At 39.4% G+C, this 22,345-nt stretch overlaps 1 long non-coding RNA gene across 2 annotated transcripts in view; it reads left to right on the top strand.

The window, feature by feature from the left end:
- Positions 1-22,345, top strand: part of LOC121816420 (uncharacterized) — a 53,889-nt gene that overhangs the window by 8,863 nt on the left and 22,681 nt on the right. The window lies entirely within an intron of this gene.

Genomic DNA, 22,345 nt, shown 5'->3' with positions numbered 1-22,345 from the left:
TGATTCGCATTTCCTTGATGCTTAGTGATGTTGAACATCTTTTCATGTGTCTCCTGGCCATCTGTATGTCTTTTTAAGAAAAATGTCTGTTCAGATTCCTTGCCCACTAAAGAATTTTAGTAGTATTTATTAATGTATTAAAAAATAACAGTTGCAAACCCATTACATGTTTAAGTGAATGACACATTTTAATTAAGAACAAATATTCCCTAAGGAAAAAAAAGTAATGGTAAAATGGCATTCTTTTATATCTTTGAAAATCTCTGATTTAATAGAAGACAGGTGGATTCTCACATCTGCTTCAGCATTCAAACTATCGTGAAATGATGTTTCAGTTGAAGCTTATGAAGAAAATATGGTTTCTTAGGGATATGTAGTTGGAAATAGTCAACCTCTTGAGACCCCTGAAATATAATCTTAGGAACTTCCAGGACTCCTCAGTCCTCTCTCTGAGATTCCCTATTCTAATGTTATGACTTCCACATCCTCATTTTGGACTTCTCATGCTGACCAGGAGAAGGCGATAGCACCCCACTCCAGTACTATTGCCTGGAAAATCCCATGGACGAAAGAGCCTGGTAGGCTGCAGTCCATGGGGTTGCGAAGAGTCAGACACGATTGAGCGACTTCACTTTCACTTTTCACTTTCATTCATTGGAGAAGGAAATGGCAACCCACACCAGTGTTCTTGCCTGGAGAATCCCAGGGACAGGGGAGCCTGGTGGGCTGCCGTCTCTGGGGTCGCACAGAGTTGAACACGACTGAAGCGACTTAGCAGCAGCAGCTTAGCAGCATGCTGACCAACCTGCAAAAACATGAGTTCTATAATGGCAGGGATAACTGGTCCTGATTACCATCCAGAGATAGGAGATATGATAGCTAATATTAATTCTAGCAGAGAGGAAAATAATCTAGAACTCAAGAAATCCAATGGATCACTTTGTATTGATTTCATATATGGTGATAATCTTAAATAGGCAATTTAAGCAGTGTCAGTCTAACGAAAGTGTGGTTAGACTCAGACCCCTCAGTGATGAAGTTCTAGGCTACCACATCAAGCAACCAAGACAAGCCAAATTGCTTAACAAGTAGTAGAGAATGGAGATGATGATTATTAACAACAACTTTGGGACCAACTGTACCAGTGGAGTCTGTATCTTGCCCTATCAACCTAGTGTTGTCTTTTTTAAATCTTTAAGCTCTAATGAATCACCTTCTTGAGGAATCAGTGATGGGACTGAGTCAATTTAACACAGGACCCAAGGGAATCTAAGTCGTGCAAAGGGTAGACTACAGCAGACACTGCTGGAACCCAACCCATGTACCCTCAGTATGCATCAGTTTGTTATGTACTGATTGATTTCTCCTTCAAGCCCCTGAGTCTCAAGTCACTGAGATCCATACAAGTGGAACACTGGAAGTGTTTGGAGGAGATAATGCCCTGGAGCATCCCTCAAACAATGGTGGAGTCAATGAATAAATACCCCAGCTCCTTATGCCTTGGTTGAGAAAACTCTGAGGTCCCCCGCGGGATAAGCTCCAGCTGACACAGTATAAACTGCTTTTTATCAAACCCTATATTGCTTTTCTCCTTTCCCTGTTTCACTTCCCTATTGCCCTACCTGTGATTCATTTGATATGACCTCAAATAAATAGAATGCATCTTAAAGACAACTTCCTACCCACTGAAACATATCTGAAACTTTTCTGACCTGGGTATTATTACATCAGTAATTCTAAGTAATTGTTACATACATTCTAGTGAAAGAGTTCACAATATGCTACGCCTTCTACATAATGGTTTGAAGTTACAGCAGCTCTGAAGTTAATAAATTAAAGAAATGTGATGTGGAAACGGAAAGCAGTGGGTGGCTCAATGGGTGACTAAATGGGTGGAGAAGGTATTCTGGAACAGGAGGGACTTTCTCATTCTGTTTTGGGTAGGAGTGACCTTGACATGTGGATGGGTTACTTCTTGAAATACTTCTCTTTTTTATTTTTGGTCATCTTTAAGTGCTAATGTGTTAGCATCCTGAATGTGTTTAACAATTTTTAGAGTTTATTGAAAAAATAAAATTGTTTTCACTGACAGTCCACATTTGGTCTCAGAGATATGTTTTTATTTGTTTCTTCCTATGACATTCTCTTCTTATACAGAAATGCATATTTGAACTTCAACTAGAATTCTTTACGGGCAAGAATAAAATAAATAGTCTGTAGTATTGTACCTATTCTTCTGGGTAAAAGTGTATGTTTGGATTGGCTTAAGGAAAAAAATAAATGGAAAATGGTTTGTAGAATTGTAGTTAAAAGATAGATTTGAAAGTTCAAAATAACCACTAAATATGCATTTCTGTGGAGGAGGAAATTGCAACCCACTCCAGTATTCTTGCCTGGAGAACCCCAGGGATGGGGGAGCCTGGTGGGCTGCCGTCTCTGGGGTCGCACAGAGTCGGACATGACTGAAGCCACTTAGCAGCAGCAGCAGCCAGTATTCTTGCCTGGAGAATCCTATGGACCGAGGAGCCTGGCAGATTACAGCTCATGGAGTCACAAAGAGTCAGACATGATTGAGCAACTGAGCATGTATGCATGCATGCATTTTTGAGGAATTGTATTTATATGATGTTTGTTTCATGACGGTATAATTGATAGACACTGCTAATTTGGGGGAAAGTTAAAGATATTTCTAGAACAGTGTTTTCCATTTTCATTTTGATCACGACCACTTGGGAAATTGGTTAAATGCAGATTCCTGGATGCCACACAAGACTTACCATATCATAATCCCTTTCCAGAAGGGTCAGGAATCTCTTCTTTATAGAGTCATCCTTGTTGATTCTCTTGTGGAGGGTTCTTGGGTCAGACTTGAGAAACACATCCAGAGATGGATGTGAGTTCTGAATAGAACTCTTAATGCTGAAGTTTATCAAAAGCCGAAGAAGGAACTCCAGTGGGCAGAGTTTACAGTGGTGCCATCCATGATGAGGCTAATAGGGAAGAAGTTAGAAACCTGAGCTGGATCACATATGAAGCTGGATCAGCTCAGATATTAGGACAAGAAACAGAATAAGATCTGCAAACCCAGGCACCAGCTAGCTATGGCATCATTATGCACTTTAAAAGTCAAACTTTATTTATTGGTATATTCTCGGTTCATTTCCCTATTTTTCTCCCAAGGCATATAACAAAGTCTTCTTTAAAGTTTGAGATTGACGGTGTTGACATCTCACCTTAAGAGGGAATTTACATATCTCTAGGTCAAAGTGGAGAAGGAAATGGCAACCCATTCCAGTGTTGCTGCCTGGTGGAGAATCCCAGGGATGGGGGACACTGGTGGGCTGCCATCTATGGGGTCGCACAGAGTCGGACATGACTAAAGCTACTTAGCAGCAGGTCAAAGTGGTGGTAGCTACACTGTCTTACCTCAGAGAACTCCATGCAGAAGGTGAGATCCTTGGGAAAGTATCAATTAGTTACCCACCTTTTTTTACACTTAATTGTTTTTCTTTCTGGCTAATCATTGAAAGTTCTGGGTTTTATTTTAATAAAGAAGTAAGCTTCTTCATCAATTTCCTGAATTCTTCTAATAAGGTTTAAATGCCAGTTTTCAGCTCCAAATGCTAGATGACTCCAAGTAAATTTATTTAAATAATAAGGAAATGAATAAATCCATAGATAAAATGTGTTTCTGGAATCACTGATTTAGTGGTTCAACATGTCTTCAAACATGAAAATATTTTCCATCTCTCTCTGGTTCAAAGCAATTTGCATCAACCTAAGATTGGTTTGTCTTGTGTTTATAGAATGGCGTCATTAAGAATCAGAGTGATGTGTTTCTTTTACATGTTCAGCAGGAGAGAGTAACAGCATCTCTTCCAATCATGAACTAAATGTCCTTTCCATGTTAATTAGTAAGAACTCATCCCTGACTGGAGATAAGGTCAGTTTTCCCTGAGTAACATGGATTGAAAAGAGAAGGAGTAATTGATACCTAATAACTATTTGGAATCTTTTTGGAGAAGATAGGAGAGGGATACTAGAGAGGCATTCAGTGATCCAGTCTACTTATATTGTAGAGCTTTCCACTTAAAAGTTAATGTCTCAGCTTGGGAAGTAACTTTGTACAATTCATCCCTCCCAAGTAAAGTTAAAATTCCTCCCCATGACTCACAGACTCATGACTTAAGCCCCTTGGGCTTAAGGTGTCCTGGGATAGATAGAGGGGCAAGATAGTCCATATATTGTCACTTCAAATAACAAAGAAAAATTTAGTGGCAAGAATGGTTATTGTTTCTACTGGGAAGTCAATTTAGTGAGTTTTTGGTACAAATGGAGAAAAATTCCCCCTGACGTCCTAGATACAGCTTTTGGGATGATTCTCATTTATGCAAACACTGGGTGGAAGATGGAGAGGACTATGATTCCTCTCATAGTTAGTACTATTTTCCAATTATTCATCCTCTGTTTCCAGGTCAGCACCCCTTTTCTCCACCCCTTCCAGCTCATCCTTTTCCCAGACAATTCTCCCCATCCAGTGACTCCTTTTCCTCTTGCCTCTACCTCCTAATTTTAGTACTCTCCAGAGCTCCAGCCCTAGACTCTATCAAGCCCAAAGGACCTATACTATTTACTTTTCTTTCATGCAATAATCTTTAATAGCTATAAAGTTCAGAGCCCAATTTACTAGCAACTAAACACTAGTTTATCTCTCCAGGGTAGGAAGGCTTAGTCATTAGACTCTTCCTGGGGGGAAGGAGAAATGTTTGCTTTCCTTCTTACGGGTGGAAAGTGATGGGAACAGATGGAGGACAAAGTTCCCTCCATCCTAGAATGGGTTGAATCATTCCTCCCAATGCAGAGAAGCAAGGAAAAACAGGAAACAGGTAGTGTTGTTTCCATATTAAAACATGGAATAACTTCCCTTTTAAACATTCACATCCTGCTACCTTTGTATTGGGTTTTTCTGGTGGTTCAGATGGTAAAGAATATGCCTGCAATGCGGGAGACCTGGGTTCAATCTCGGGGTTGAGAAGATCCCCTGGAGGTGAGCATGGCAACCTACTCCAATATTCTTGCCTGGACAATCTCCATGGACAGAGGAGCCTGGCGGGCTATAGTCCATGGGGTTGACAAGAGTCGGACACAACTGAGTGACTAAGCACAACACCTTTGTATTACTGTATGTTGTGTCTTGTATCTCTAGAGTAATTCCTTACAATTAAGGGAGAAAATTATGACATCCTGAGAGCTTCATGAGTCTTGGCCTCTGAATGCCTCTGCTTGATGGTATCAGAGTGGGCTACTGGAATTAAAACCCAGTGATTCCATTATAAACTTCTATTTTATATTAAACTATCAGGACCCTGGTCACCAAATTTCCTGGGAAGACTCAGTGTAGGAGCATAGCTAATGATGGAATTTTATCACACTGAGCAGTTTAGATATTTTAATAGCGTGGAAATGCAAGATAAATACGAAAAAGCAGCTGTGTTTTATTAGAAAAACCCATAGATATTACCACATACAAGTCAGAGAATTATGAGAAGAAAGAAAGAATATTTTGCCACCTGTTGAGCAGACACCTGAATCTTTAAGGGCTGAAATATTTATTTAGTGTGTACTGGCCAAAGAATTAAGGTTTCCTATTTGCTTGTCTCTTATTAAGAGGAGAAAAAGAGTATATTCTCTCCCTCCCACATTCAACCAGGTAATTTTAGGCCACAGAGTTTATTAGTATTCAGTTATATGTCTAGGCTTGAATAGATAAAAATAAGCAAACTGTTTCAGATTTCCATAAGCACAAGCTTATTTGCCCCTCAGGCGCAAGTATAACTGTCTCTGTTTGCTACCAGTGATCAGCAAGTAGGATGGCCATTTTCATTCATGTATTTTGTTTTGTGAAAGGCTGCATCCTTCTGGGCTCTGCCTGTCAGCATTTTATGTGTCTGTTTCTCTTTCTACTAAACTTTTACCTCCAAGCCACAAAGTACTAAAGCAGGTGAAATATCTTTTCTATCTGTTAAGAATATTCTCCTCCACAAAAAAATGGAAAATTCTCATGTCATTCCCCAATGTTGCCACATGATAAAGCCTCAGGTAGCTATTTAAATTTAAATTCATTAAAATAGGAAAAGATAAATTATTCAGTTCCTCAGTTGTACTAACCGTATTTCAAAGGCTCAGTAGCTGCTTGTGGCTAGTGATTACCATACTGAACAGCACTGAACATTTTCATCTTTTCAGAAAGTTCTATTGGATACAGGCTTAGCTGAGTAAAGATGTTATATAGAAAGCTATGTCCAATTCCAGCTGGCTGTAACTTACTTTTAAGCTAGTTTAAGGATTTAATTGGGTATAACTAGAAATATTTTGTTTTTGTTCTCTAAATAGCTCAAATTTTTTCAATCTGTGAAAAACACGCTCTTGGATAGACAACTAGAGAACAATGAAGCAAAAGTTAGATAGTCCTAGGTCTAGCTCAGATGTCTTTACTACCAGCTATACAGCCTCCCTTAATCATGTTGCCTGCTCTGCCAGTTTCATCGTCAATAGGAAAGGGTTGTGTTGTATTTATTTTTGTACCCACAGCACTTAGAACAATAAGCATTCATCAAGCTAAACAGTAAGATAATGTACATGAAGGATCCTCTCTGTAGCTTTAACCTGTTCTTTAATCTGTCAACGTATAACTAGATGGAGGATTTTATTCATTAAATTTTGAAGAAAGGTGCCTTAGTGATATGAAACTTGAGAAGAAAAGATGCCTAAAGAGGATTTTTAGAAAGCTTTAAGAAAATCACAACAAAGGATCGAGTAGATTCTTGAAAGCTTTGAGTCACAGTGATGTAATTTAAATGTTTTGGTTGCACCTGTTTTCAAAGTAAGACTAACCAGGCCTCATTCTATATGGGTTGCAATCACATGAGAGGCTAAATATAGATCATGTAAATGAGTTTCTTTTACATCATCTTCTTCTCTTACTCTTTGTTCCCACAACCCTCACTTCCTCAAGGTCTGTATTGGAGCCATAGTTTTAGGTGAGCTTAGAGAAAGTACAATAACCCCCTATTCATGGACATGGGTTTGGGTGGACTCCAGGAGCTGGTGATGGACTGGGAGGCCTGGCATGCTGCAGCTCATGGGGTTGCAAAGAGTCGGACATGACTGAGCACCTGAACTGAACTGAACTGAACTGTAGAATCCAGCTTTCCTTATATAGATATATATATAGGTCCATCTAGTCAAAGCTATGGTTTTTCCAGTAGTCATGTATGGACGTGAGAGTTGGACTATAAAGAAAGCTGAGCACCGAAGAATTGAAGATTTTGAACTGTGGTGTTGGAGAAGACTCTTGAGAATCCCTTGGACTGCAAGGAGATCCAAACAGTCCATCCTAAAGGAAATCAATCCTGAATATTCATTGGAAGGACTGATGATGAAGCTGAAACTCCAATACTTTGGCCACCTTATGTGAAGAACTAACTCATTTGAAAAGACCCAGATGCTGGGAAAGATTGAAGGTGGGAGGAGAAGGGGATGACAGAGGATGAGATGGTTGGATGGCATCACTGACTTGATGGACATGAGTTCGTGTAAGCTCCAGGAGTTGGTGATGGACAGGGAAGCCTGGCGTGCTGCAGTCCATGGGGTCACAGAGTCAGACATGACTGAGGACTGAACTGACTGAAGACCACAGAGTAAAGTGAAGCAGACCACTGATCTGTCAATATACACAACAAAGCATACCAAAATCACAACTAACTGCTGAACAACCATCCATAAGAAAGACTGGAATCTATAAAAAAATAAAAAGATATTCTACATCCAAAGACATGAAGAAGAAACCAGGGGTGCACCTGCAACATAAACTCCATATCACCCAGGTGGACAATCAACAAAATGGAGAATAATCATATTGCAGAATTTCTCCCACAGGAGTGAGAGCTCTGAGCCCCATGCAGGCTCCCCAGTCTGAGGGTATGGTATTGGCAGGAGGAGCCCCCAGAGCATTTGGCCTTGAAGGCCAGTGGGGCTTGATCACAGGAGCTCCACGGGACTAGGGGACACAGAGATCCACTCTTGAGGATGTACACAAGGTCTTAGGCACAGACAAGGGCAAAAGCAGTGACTTTATAGGAATCTTGGAGGATCTCCTGGGGTGGCAGGCTGGGGGCGGTGGGTGAAGGGGTGGTGGGCAGCTGTGGAAAAAAGGAAGAGGGCTCAAATCAATAAAATCAGAAATGAAAAAAGAGAAGTTACAACTGACACCACAGAAATATAAAGGATCATGAGAGACTACTACAGGCAACTATATGCCAATAAAGTGGACAGCCTAGAAGAAATGGACAAATTCTTAGAAAGGTACAATCTCCCAAAATTTGAGACAGGAAGAAATAGAAAATACGAACAGATTGATCACAAGTACTGAAATTGAATCTGTGATTTTAAAACCCCCAACAAACAAAAATCCAGGACTAGTGGCTTCACAGGCGGATTCTATCAAACATTTAGAGAAAAGTTAACACCCATTTTTCTGAAACTATTCCAAAAAGTTGAAGAGGAAGAATATGTCTGAACTCATTCTATGAGGCCACCATCACCCCAATATCAAAACCAGAAAAAGATACAACACAGAAAGGAAAATTATAGGCCAATATCATATCCAAGGGTCAGACTTTTGTTAAGCAACTTCTAAATTAATGGGGAAACAAACAAAGCAGGCAGCCAGATGTATGTGCAAGAGAGTTCCAGCTGAAGGGACACAGAAGTCAGGCTGTGCTGGCAATTTGGAGGAAGGCCAGGTTACTCTGGAAAGACTTTCTGGAAAGAAGGACTGAATGTTCAAAACAGATTAGCACCCTGACAGACTGAGAATGAGTTTGAAGATCTCTGTGGCCAGAGACTATGAGGATTATATTATTCCTTGCTTTTCTCTGTAAAGCAAGAGCCCAGATGCGCTGAGTTCCAGGGCTGAGCTGGCCAGGCACATGGCCCAGCCTCAACTCTATTTTTACTTCACAGAAAGATGCAAGTCTGCTCTCCACGTTTCCTCAGCACAGGAAAACCTAGTTCAGTGCATCGCTGTTCATCATAGGCTACCTTATTTTCACATATATTCATTTTCATTAGGTCGTATGTGGTGAGCCTATAGTCATTTGCATGTTTAAGTTCCAACTGTATTTCAAATCCCACAGGATGTAATTGAAATGGTAAAATGATCCAACTGCTTCTTTTCAAAGTGCGGCTTCTGTATCTTGTCTTCTTTTATGAATTTAATGGGAGTGGTACACATGTGAGGAGGTCTTCTCTTTTCGTCTAATATTACTTTTATTATTGCAGATATTCTTAAGTGACTCTATAAAGAAGGTGAAAAATTTACTCTCCAAAAGTTAATTTGGTGAAGCTCCAATTCTATAAATTCAACTTGAATAATGAGTTAACGTCATTCCAAGTCCCTGTCCTGTAACTTTGTTTTTTCATTTCAGAATAGTGACTACAGATCTGAGGTCCATCAAGCCGTACGAAGCTTCGCAGATACTTAGCAGTACTGCAAGTTTGCTCATTTCTGTGCTAGAACTTTGTACTCTCTTTGGCTTTTTAAAATTCATGGATTTTGTAAAATTCATAGGTCCTTGGCCTAACGGTGGCCACGGTCACATAAGAGACTAGTCAGTCTCAAATTCTGGACATTGCTTCACCCTCCTTTCCTGAAACACGTACAAAGACAGCTTGTCCTGGAAGACTGTGTGATTCAGGCAAAGGACACTGAAGGGACAGGGACTCCAGAGGCCTGAGTTCTAGTTGCTAGCAATTAGTATGAGTGCTTAGCATCATCCCTATGTTTTCCTCAACTGCAAAACAATGGAGCTGGACCAGGCAACTGCAACAGATCTGCTGGTTCTGACACTTCTTAAACTCACAAAGTGTGAAGAATGCTAAGGCAGACGACAGTAGGCAGGGCAGAACAGCAGCAGGCTTTAGGCCTCCCAGTTGATACTTCTCATCTGGTTTAGAAAGCAGCCAAAAAGCAAAAGATTTCACAAGAACGTATTTGCTCAAAAGTGTTCTTTTAAAGACTACTTAAAAAAAAAATATCCTAAGTGTTTCTCACATAAGAAATTTATTCTATCCCATATCTCTAGGTTCTCTATGTTGCTGTTGGTAAAGTATTTGATGGACTGTATGAGATTATGACTGTTACAATATTATTTTCAGATACTCTTGCATTTGAAAATCTTTAAGCATTCTTAAATATAATTTTTAAATGTTAATTTTATATCTTTATGTGTGTGTATTTGTGTACAGATGAGAATATCTATGTCTTGGAAGTTGTAGTATATATCAACAGGAAAAGGAAACAATTAAAAAACTGATTTCAAAAATTACTCCATTATGTAAACTAGGTTCATTGGCATATTCTTTATTCTCTTCCCCAAGGTTCCATATCGTGTCATATTGCTCCTCATCTTGACATACACTCTGCCCCATGAACGTATGCATTCGAGTTTAGAGCAGTGGCTCCTAGCCTATTTTCACAGCCTCTGGTCCTGACAGAATGCCTATAAAACCTTTATGTCTTTATACCAAAGACATAAGTTTTATGCCTATAAAATCAAAATATCTTTATACCATAACCTTTCATTCATTCAGTTAATCCAAAGAATATTTTATATACCTGACACTTTGTTAGGGAGTGAAGATATAATAATAAATAAAAGAGAAGTGTACATTAAATGAATAGGAGCTGATTGTTTGTTACAATTATAATAGTGCTACATAGAAGAAGTTGAGGTGCCCCAGAGCAGAGAATGGGGAACCTAACTTGTGGCTGAACGTGTGGGAGGAATGTAAGGGAAGAACTCCCAAAAGAAGTATGTCCTTAGATTTAAAGGAAGATGAGCAGTTGTCTAGCTGAGGGTGAAGTGGGATGGACGTGAGAGTGGGGAGGAGGATGAATTTCACAAAGTCATACTACAAACAGCAAAGTTAGCATTAAGGCCTTAGTTTCTAATCCCCTTCAGCAACTCTGCCAAAAAAAAAGTCTCCTCAAAACACACTACAGTTTGTCAAACACAGAACAGTCTTAATTCATACACACAAAAGATTCCCCAAGTTAATAATAATTTCCTCTAGGGATTGTAATTATGGATGACATTAATCTTTTTTGTATCTTTCTATATTTTCCATACTCTTTATAATGATCATATATTATTCTTTTAACTTTCAAAATAATGACTTTTATTTCTAAAGAAAAAATATCAATGGGATGGCAATGTGTACATTGTTAAGACCTCTTACATGTAAATTGGTTGGTACAATGTCTGGGACAGCCTATCCTCTCAAATATTTGTTTCCTTTCTTATTTGTCTTCTAATCCCCTGTACTGGGCATAGTATGGAGCATATTGCTCAACAAATATTTCTTGAATGAATCCATAAGTAAAACCTCTAGCCAGAATTATGGGCATTGATTATAGGACTGTTGATCTATAAGGAGGCAAAAACGACATAGTTTAGGGCCAAGCAGCTCTTACCCTGGCAATGACATGGAATTGAGAAAGACCTTCTGAGATCAAACTTTTGATCTTGCTGTAATTAATCTGGGACCCTAAGCCACTAAAGTATACTTTTTGAAGTTAAGTTATAGGAAGAATATTGTCTTTCATGAAAAAACTTCTGATCATAATGCTTGTATTACAAACTGAAATCTAACAGTATAAACCCTGGTTAGTTTGGCAATATAATACAACTATTATATTTTTAGTAATGGCTGTGAAAAGCCATTAGAAAGTCATAATTTGGGGGGTTCATATGCATTATCATTCAAGATGAGTCAGTTTTGGTAAAATGTATCTTCTTGGATTTAGAGACTATGATCCAAAGGACGGGAGCATAAAGGTCAATAGGAATACCAAAGATTTCACCCCCCTGTGATCCCAAGCCCATCCTAGGCTTTCATCAAAAGTACATAAATCTTTTTATATGATGGTAATAAATAATTTGTAGCATAATTTGCAACATGAGTTGCTTCACTCTAGTGGAGGAAACCTCAGTTTGTTTCTTCCCTTTTGGGCTCTGTCCCTTGGCCTAGGAGAATGAAAATAAATCAGACATGATCTTCAGGGATTTCTTCTCTGTTCCACCTGAGTGGGCTTCCTCTCATGTTACTAAATGCCCAACAGACACAATGCTTCCACAAAAGACATTCCATCAAAAAAAAAAAAAAGATATTCCATCAAGCAATTTATCACTTTTTCCCAGTGCCCATTTTCTGGCTGTCCATATGGAAATGAACATTTTATCATGATCCTGTGACCCACACATCTCTCACTCTCACCCCATGTTACCTCTTCCAGGGAGGTAATCAAAAGCAAATGATTTAAAAATTGTAACACTCCCAATGACAGAGCTAGCAACATCTGGAGTCTCTATTGAGTCCACATGAAGTTTAAAGTTCTTCTAGTTGAAATAAGAATAATCCAAACAGACAACTAATATTATAATTTAAAATATCTTCTCCTCAAAACTTAATATTAAAGGTAGCAGAAAATGCATGAACAGTATAGACTTGGTTTGGAAATTCCCACATACTGAAAACAGGCTCAATCTTCTTAGACCTAGAGTATGTCTAATTTTACCTGCTTTTTGATTCTGTATGTGGGCATAGAAAATTGAGTGCTATGAAAGACTGTGGAAAATCTTACTTCTGCAAAGAATCCCAGTAGAATAAAGGCTTGACTTAATGGCTAGTTCAAGAGTCAGTAATATGGAAATTTGGGATCTAGTAACAGAAGTTACAACAGCCATTAACATTTCTGGGACTAAATTTTGCTTACACATGAGGTGGGAAAAAAAATAGTCCCCAGCCCCTCAGAGTCTTAATGAAATATTATATGGCTTCAAATCAAGGATGTATTTGCCAAATTTCTTTACTAACATCAGAGTTGATGTTCAGACATATGATTTTAGAGTTGGTATCTGAAATGTTGAAGTTATCTCTCTCTAAATGGCTATTGCAAATGTGTTATTATTTAACTTATAACCCATGGCTAGAAGGTGACACAGATCTTGCAAATTGCACTGAGATTATTCTAGATGAAAGTCATGTGGCAATCATGAACTCCTGTATTATCTGTCTCTATGTCACAAGTCATTTTGTACAGCTTTGCTCTAAGATGTACAAATCCACACGATTTGAAGAAAAAAGATCATTTGGAGCAGAGGAAAAATGAAATCAATTGTAACTACTATCTCAGATGTTAAAGAGATGGTTTCTTAGGTTTCTTTGAATATTTTGTGTCTTCCTACACACCTACTCCATTCTCTCCAGGACCCAAAAAATGTCTACAATGAGATTAAAACCTTCCAATGTGTATATTAAAGGTTCTTCAATTAAAGAGAGAGAGAGAAATGTATGATGGAGGACGAATGGAATGGCAGTACCATGGTGCAGTAGTTGCTAATTCAAATGCTACTAACTGGCAGCACATAAAGGGCATCTGTTACCATGCAGACAAGAGAATTTGGACAGGAAGTTTACAACAAATGGCTGTGAAAAGATTCTTTCAACCTTTCGGCACTTTCTTGAATGAATTACATACCCCCACATTCTGTATGAATTCAACAAGGCTAAAACTAAACTCCTCGTCTTGACAGCTGACCTAAGAGGAATATGAACCCACTCTGAATTGTGGATGAGCCCTTGGGACTCTGCCTTTTCAGAGTCGTCATTTGCCCAACCTCCCCATGCAGTACCAACTGCTGTAGGTAAGGCAACTTTCCTGGGGCCTCTGATGTCTTGTCCAGAACCTAACCTGAGGTTACAACATGTTCTTTCAAATATTTTTTGCTGAAGAGATCTCATTTTACTTCTCCAAAAGTACACTTCTTATGACTCATTAGATCAGTATTTCCAACTACCTGACCCTTGTAAGGTCCAAAGATTATCAAGAGCTTTGTAACTTCTTCATTGGTTTCTTGTGTTTTCCTGTTTTTGAATTCCAGTAAAGCTGACCCCTGGATGGTCATGAAATCAAACAACTAAAACCACAGTACTCAACAGGAAATTTTGCACTTCTCTTAAAGCAAATAGCAAGCATAATTGGGTGAAACAAAGGAAGGTTATGGGTGACTCACTATAGGTTGGACTTTCAAAGGTAAAAGTAATAATTGATTTTGGGCCATCACTTTTTAGAGATTTTCAGGAGAGATAATTATGCTCCTAAATGTGTATAAACTTGCCTTTTATTTTTTTCTAACTTGCAGAATTCTTGCCATTCTGGTCACTTTGGTTAAGCCTGCTTCTACTGCCAAGTGTTCATACCACCCACTATTAGAAAGACAGTGGTTTTCAGCCTGTGCCCTAGGGATCTAAGAAGGTGTCTCAGAGGCTATGGTGAGGCCCAAGGGAGGCTAAGTAAGTCAGGAACCAAACCACATTGTTTCTGTCACCAGGATATTTATTGTTTGCTTTAAAAATGGAGCTCTGGGTAAAACTTAGTTTGGAAAAATGAGTTCTTTAATTAAAATGAGTTTGAAGATTGCAAAGCTGAGTATCCAAAATCCAAGTATCTTTGGAACAGTCCCAGAAATAGTAAGTGACATAGTAACAGAGAACAGAATTGGTGGGATTATATTCTTCGTGGTTAAGTTCTATGAGCATTAGAAAGGATTCAGTACAGAAGAAAAAATTTGTGTTTGTTCATTTAGTCATTCATCCCACTAATATGTATTGAAAATTTGATTAGTGCCAGGCCCTGGAAAAACTCCTACTTTTGTGAGATACCATCATTTTACCTGTAGTTCTAATGAAGAGATCTTTGACAAGGACAAATAATACAATTTTTAAAGTGATTACCACTTTCTCTCTCTCTCTCTTTTTTTTTTTTTTTTGTGGAGCCTTCAACTTGCAAGGTAAGTATTACTATCTGTTTGCTTCAGATAAGGAAAGTAAACCTCAGAGAGATTAAGCAATTTCTTCAACATCACTAACTCAGTAAACAATCTTTCTACCCTCTCCTGGCCCTCTTTAGCTTGTCATCTCTGAGAGGGCACATTATCTCTGAACTCAGTAAAATCACATATAAATTGAAGGTAATATTTTCTTTCCCATCCTATATGATTGTAAAAATTAAAATGAGAAATTTTCAAAGTTAACAGAAACAAAAATTATACTGATATTCAGTGATGGATTATTTTTATTGGACATTGTACTTGATGTTGCACTCTAGGCATTGCTAATTGGAAGGTCAGAATTAATCATCACAAAATTATGGATTAAGAGCATTGCTTAGGCGACTGGAAAACTGCAAGTGAGGATAGTGTTCCTCAAACCACCCGAAGTAAAAAAAAAAAAAAATAGTTTTTTAAAATTCTCACTGCTAATGGATGAATACTCAAAGTATAAACCCCTCTCTTTTTATGAATAGCTTCAGGAAAATTAAAATTATTGTGACAAATTGCTGAAAAAATTTCTAAATGCTCTTCTCAATCGCTGTATAACCTTGTCATGAACTGAAAGAAAAAGGCAGCAATGGACTCCTTACTGCACTGGTTGTTTATGTCTCTAAACAGTTAGCTCAGACTGCTAAGCGATGGCCTCATTGCCTATGGGCAGTAACAGCTATTACAACCCTGCTAAAGGAGGCTGAAAGTTAACATTTGGTCAGCCAGTCACTACATGGACTCCATACAAGGCTCAGTTCTAAGGGAACAGATGCCTGTCCCCTGGAAGGTCAACTGAAGTTCAACCTGTGTTTTTATTTTATTTTTTAATTTTTATTTTATTTTTTAAAATATAAATTTATCTATTTTAATTGGAGGCTAATTACTCCACAATATTGCACTGGCTTTGCCATACTCAACCTGTGTTTTTAGACAACACAGTGAGTGAGTGAGTGAAGTCGCTCAGTTGTGTCCAACTCTTTGCGACCCCGTGGACTGTAGCCCACCAGGCTTCTCCGTCCATGGGATTCTCCAGGCAAGAGTACTGGAGTGGGTTGCCATTTTCTTCTCCAAGACAGTGGCTACCATAAAAATTTGTCACATGTTAGATCCTATCACCCTGCTACCCATAGAAATGGAAGTCCTGGATGGAGCATGATTGTAAAGAAACCACATGCATGATCTATTCCAGTTGCCCCAACCTGAGAAGTGAGACTTTTCCAAACACTGATGCATAATGGTTCACAGATGGGAGCACTTTTATGAAAGAGGGAAAAGGATTAGTGGGATATGCAGTGACTTCCCAAACCCAAGTCATGGAGGCACAAAGCCTGCCTCCTAGGGACTTTTGCACAAAGGCTGAGCTGATAGCCCACACCTCAGTCTTAGAGCTCAGGTCCTACCTAAGAGGCCAGATCCAACCAACTACTTCCCAGTCTACATAAAGGAATGATTAGACAAAGCCCAGAAACAGGGCTTCAAAAGAGATCTAGAAGACCCTGAATGGCTAGTTAATGAATGTGAGCAATATTTCTTTCCCCAAACTGCAGCTTGTCAAGCCATCAGGGAAGCTTATCAGGGAACGCACTAAAGGAAGGAAGTGAAGTCAAGTCAGGTTGCTCAGTCGTGTCTAACTCTTCGCGACCGCGTGGACTGTAGCCTACCGGGCTCCTCCCATGGGATTTTCCAGGCAAGAATACTGGAGTGGTTTGCCATTTCCTTCTCCAGAGGATCTTCCCTACCCGGGGATCAAACTGGGTCTTTGTTCAGTTGAGGTCCTGGTATCTCCTGACATGACGTGTAATCAATTGGAGAGCTGAGACATGCTCCACCTGTACACTGAACAGCCCTAACATCAGACACACCGGATGCCTCCACATAAGATCCATCTGACTAGAGGGACATATCCTGGGAAAGACTGGCAGATTGATTGGGCAACTTCAGGTATCTCCTGGTTCTAGTGGATACATTTTCAGGATGAGTAGAAGTGTTCCCCACTAGAACTGAAATGGCAGCCAAAGTGGCTAAATTATTACTGAGAGAGATAATATCCATGTTTGGGCTCCCAAGATCCCTACAAACTGATAATGCTTCAATATTCATGTCTCAAGTGACAAAAGGGATAACAAGTACCCTGGGCATAAAATGGACCTTGCACTCAGCCTGGAGACCTCAATTGTTGGGGAAAGGAGAGAGATCCAATCAGACCTTAAAATGAACCTTAACCAAACTATGCCAGGAGACTCAAGAAAATTAGATTAAGTTACTCTCAATTGCCCTGCTCCATATGTGGTTAGTCCCAAGGAATAAAGAGTATCTGAACTTATGTGGTGGACTCATTCTCCAAGCCTGATAGAAAGGACGCTTTAACCCTCTTGAAATGGAATAATTCAATATGCCCTCCAGGTAGAGGAAAACATGAGACTCTCATGGAATATGGTAACCAGGTGCTGCCTGCACCCACTAACTTGGCCCACCATCCTTTCTGGCCAGGAGACTGGATGACGCTAAAAACCTGGAAAATAGGCAGCCCACAAGATCAGCTTACTCCCAAGTGGAATGGACACCACCTGGTGATCCTAATCACCCCCTCTTCCTTGAGGCTGCAGGGGATCACTCTGAGGGCACATCATACTCGAGTGAAGGAGGGGCCCCAAACGCAAACCTTCAGAGAGACAACCTGAGGCAATGTTCTGATGACTTGTTTGAACCTCCCTCTGATTTGAAGCTTTGCTTCCAAAAAACAAAAAAGTATGACCAGGGGTATTTAGGACAGATAGAACTTCACTGATTGTTGGATCTGTCACACTCAACCTGAAACAGTAAAGGACTACTAATTACAGGAATCATTGCACTCCTAAGGGTGCTAGTGACCTTGGCTATAGAAAGCACATATCATACTGTCACCATAAAAAAGGTAACAGCAACTGTGGCAACGGTGACCAGTGACAGTGACACCAGGCTCCACGTTAAACTCTTCAGTCTAATTTGACTAAACTAACTTGGAATAGGGAAAAACAAACTCTCCATAGCCTCACTTGGTTTTTGTCTTTCCTGGGCCCCTAATGACCAGTATCTTCCCTGCTAATATGTGAGCCATGCGTAACTATGAAATTCCAAACGGTGGTGCTCAGGGACATGAACAGTGGAGCTCTGGCCTGGTGATAACCAAACTTATCTAAAGGCTGGGAGAAGTTTTGCTCCTCTCTCCACAGTTACGACAACCATAGCACCAAATAGGGAGGAACTAGTTATGGGATATCGACCTTTGCCCCTCAGTACCCCTCAAAAGCAAGGAGCAGGACAAAAGACAGAGGAGAGATTTGTAACTAATAAAGCCCCTTAACAATCCTGGGGAATAAAAATAGATAATAAAATAAGTTCTAACCTTTTTTCTTTACTCAGTGCTTCCTATAGCTTCACTTGCCTATAGGGTGCCACGTGCAGAAGCCTTGCAGCCAGCGCTTCAGGCCAGAGCTCCTCACAAAACTGCTGCGTCCGACACTGAGATTCAAGATGGCGGCAGTGATGGTGTGCAGAGACGCTGTGCCCGCACGTGCGATTTGGGGCATGAACGGCACAGCCCTGCGAGAGCTCAGCCCCCTTCCAGCTGAGGCTGTCCGTTGTCCTGATAAAGTAGCCACCACAGGAATAGCAAGTGCTCTAGGGTGAGGGCTTACACCTCACCATTTTCCCTGATCAAAGAGAGAAACTGTCCTTTACTTCTGGATCAAACTTGGTCTAATTCTATTGGCATGAGTGACACTAGGAAGAAAGACACATGTTGGGGACCAGCTCAGGCAGTAACAGTTATAGGCAGCAGGTTTAGGAGATGTATTTTTGGAGCTTTCTGGACTGAATGACCTGAATGGTCAAAACAGTTCTTTGTGAGCTGAAGGCTTGATGCAGTCTCTTAGGACCCATCCTCTCAGAAGTAAATGTAGATTATTAGAGGCCACATCCTGCCTTTCAGAGAGACATATCAGCTTCTACTAGAAAAGAGCTCCTTTCTTACTACACATAAGTGGGTAGAAAGAATAATTAGCACCATCATTGACTTGTTCTTTATTTCTTCCCACTTCAGCATATATTAGAATGGTTTTATTGCCATAGAAATTTTCTGACTGCCTTTCTTCTATATTACCTAAGACATAGTTCACAAATAGGCCAAATAAGGAGTAGAAACTAGGATAGAATCATAGGCTAGCTTCTTACACAGACACACACAAGTCGGGCTGAGGATCCACCAGCGTGGATAACACTACCCGTTTTGTTTGTAGTTGTCTGTCTTGATTGGCTGGTACCTGTGCCATTCCAGTTCTGAATACCAACTCCAGTGCACAGTTACCCTCTGAGAGCTAAACTAGTGAAATACAACACATCAATGGATGCAATGAACTATCTTCAGAATTAACCCCAAAAGATTCCTATAAATGGGGGCCTGAGAAAGTATAAAAACACTCAAATTCAAGGTGTAATAGAAGAGAGCAGGTCTGGAATGTGACTTAAGAAAGCCCACACCTAGAGAACTATCCTTATAAATTATGTCTCAATGATAATGAAACAGCTTTTGTCCAGGGACCTAACTAAACAGTCTGGCTATGGCCACCTTCCTCTGACGGTTATATGAGAAATACTCATCAAGTACAAGACCAGAACACATACATTTGCTTCTGTGAAAATGTATCCCAAATTCCAACGGGGTGGCCTGTGGCTCAGGACGAGGATGCAGGGGTCTCTGTCTGCTACTTTTATTAAAGTTCTGTTTTGTCCGTTTTCATCTGGGCTTAGATTAATGCCTCTGATTTCTCAAGTGTACCACACTGATGCCAAGGAAAGGCAGTAGAAGAGCTTGTTAAGTAAAAGGGAGGGCTGGTGTGTATCATCTTAGGGTTGTGGGAGTCTGATGTATTTAAACTCCCCACCAGACACCTTCTCAGGGCAGGGTGGACCTCAGAAAGGAGCTGCTCCTGGTCATCCACTGCACCAGGTATGCAGAGGCAAGCAGACTCCCAAGAAAGAAGATACTGGGCAAAAGAGACAACAGCCTTAATAGAGTGGCTCAATAAAAGTCCTTCTTGACATGTCCAGTTGCTTGAGCGCCGAGTGTGGGGCAGTGGTGAAAAGGGGGAATGAAACCAGAGGCCTGGAGCTTATCTTACAAGCTAATTACATTTTAACGCTGACTAAAAAAGGAACCTGGTATTAGAAAACTGGTGGCTCACAAAACCAAAAACAATAGAGTAAGGATCACCAGTATTCTGTCTGCACTTCCAGGAGAGAGAGGGATACTAACTTTAGTGAACAGAGCTGGGCACTCGAAAAGAAGTTAGCTCCAGAATCCTTTATGAACAATTCCAAAATTTAAGAAATCTGAAAATGGAAGCTGTTTCACAATTCTTTTAGTGACAAAAGGTGACATGAATTGATATAAGGCAATTTATAGCCTTCATTTATCTCAATGTGAATATTTTGTGATATAGATGTATTCTTAAGTTTGAGATTGGAAGTTGCTTCTCAACCCCTAGCAAGGGAGTGTTTTCATAGACAGTAAATGAACTGTTTACTTCTCCAAAATCTTAAAAATTGTGAAATCTGAAATACATCTGGCAGCAATCAGCTAAAGGATTAAGTGTTGTGATGCTTGATATGTGTGGGCTTCAATCCCAGCTCAACCACTCATGTGTCATGTGACTTTGAATAAATGACTCACTGACTCCATACTTTGGTTTCTTCTTTAGTAAGATAATGATATTGCAAGCTCAGATATTAAATGAAGTTATGCACAGTGTTAAGCACAAGGCCTGGAAAGTGGTAAACCTTTAATAATGTTAGTGTTTATTGATCTGAAAGACTGCATATCTCCCCTCTCTGATTCATCAAGGAGTTATCAATGCCTATCAGCTCCCAGGCCCTCTGTTCGCAGGAAGGTGGAAGCTTGGTTAAAGAGCAACAGTGTTTGAGTCACTGATGATGTTTTATAAATCAATAATTTGGCTCTCTAATTCTAATCTCAATCTCTTGAATATCTAAAAAAAATCAGATTAAATGAAAATCAGAGATAGACTCACTTCTAAGATACACTTTTTAATCCTCTTGATTTGGAGCAGATTTTAGTTAAACACACACAAGAGCACTTTGAAGCTGGGTAAATTGAGGCCAAGAAACTGAGAAAATAAATTTTTGTTTTGATGTGAACATTATAACTGTATGAGAGGCTTGGCTATTGGTTTTAGTTTGTTATTGTTCAGTAGCCCAGTCGTGTCTGACTCTGTGCAACCCCATGGACTGTAAGACGCCAGACTTCCCTGTCTCTCACCATCTCTCGAAGTTTGCCCAATTTCATGTCCATTGTATTGGTGATGCCGTCCAGCCATCTCATCCTCTGACACCCTCTTCTCCTGCCCTCAATCTTTCCCAGCATCAGGGACTTTTCCAATGAGTTGGGTGTTCATATCAGGTGACCAAAATACTGGAGCTTCAGCTTCAGCATCAATCCTTTCAGTGACTACTCAGGGTTGATTTCCCTTAAAATTGACTGGTTTTAGTTTACAATGTGACAAAAACCCAGTAATCTGAAATAGAATTATCTAAAATGTTTCACATTGAATACTAGCCCTGTGAAAATTTCTGTGAATAAAAGATTTCTGGCAAATTATTTTAAACATTTTTTTTCACAGAACATTTATTAACACTTGCAGAATTAGTGTTAGAATGAGCACACATTGGAAAATATTATTTTAAAGAATATCAGCTTCTGGTATAGTTTCTGGATAGATAGTTTTCAGCTATTGGGTGATTTTAAGGATGTTAAACTTTAATTTTTAAAACATAAAATCATCACTCTTATACAGATTTTTAAAAGTGAACACCTGCCAAAGATTTAATATAATAAGAAATTAGCAAGATGTCAAAACTCTGAAGAACAGACACATATTTAGGTAATCAGCAATGTAAAACTTAATTTACTAAGTGACATAGAACTACTTAAAAAAAAAAAAAAAGAGCTACTTAATATCCAGCAGTAAAATGTAGTTTGGAATTAACTTTTCTACAGAGAAGAAATAAATTACATGTCTATTAGATACAATTAGTTTGTATTTCTATAGAGACAAGATTATTTGCATTGCACTCAGTTTCTCCAGTTTACAGAGCTGTGAAATAGCCTTGTCAAAAACAAGAATATTCATATAAAATCAGGTAACTCCAGAGTGTACAATACACAGATAACAATGAGCATTCCATTGAAAGAATACTGTGGGAAGCAAAATAATGCCCCCTGCCCTAGATGCTCATGTCCTTTAATTACCTTTGAATATGTTATGTGGAAAGGGGGAATTAAGATTGCAGAGGAAATTAAGTTTGCTAATCAGATGACTTTATGTAAGAAAGTGTCCTAG

This window comes from Ovis aries, chromosome 1, assembly GCF_016772045.2.
Source record: "Ovis aries strain OAR_USU_Benz2616 breed Rambouillet chromosome 1, ARS-UI_Ramb_v3.0, whole genome shotgun sequence".
In the NCBI taxonomy this organism is placed as follows: domain Eukaryota; kingdom Metazoa; phylum Chordata; class Mammalia; order Artiodactyla; family Bovidae; genus Ovis; species Ovis aries.
The sequence above is the reverse complement of the archived record's forward strand: the minus strand, read 5'-3'. Positions and strand labels throughout refer to the sequence as shown.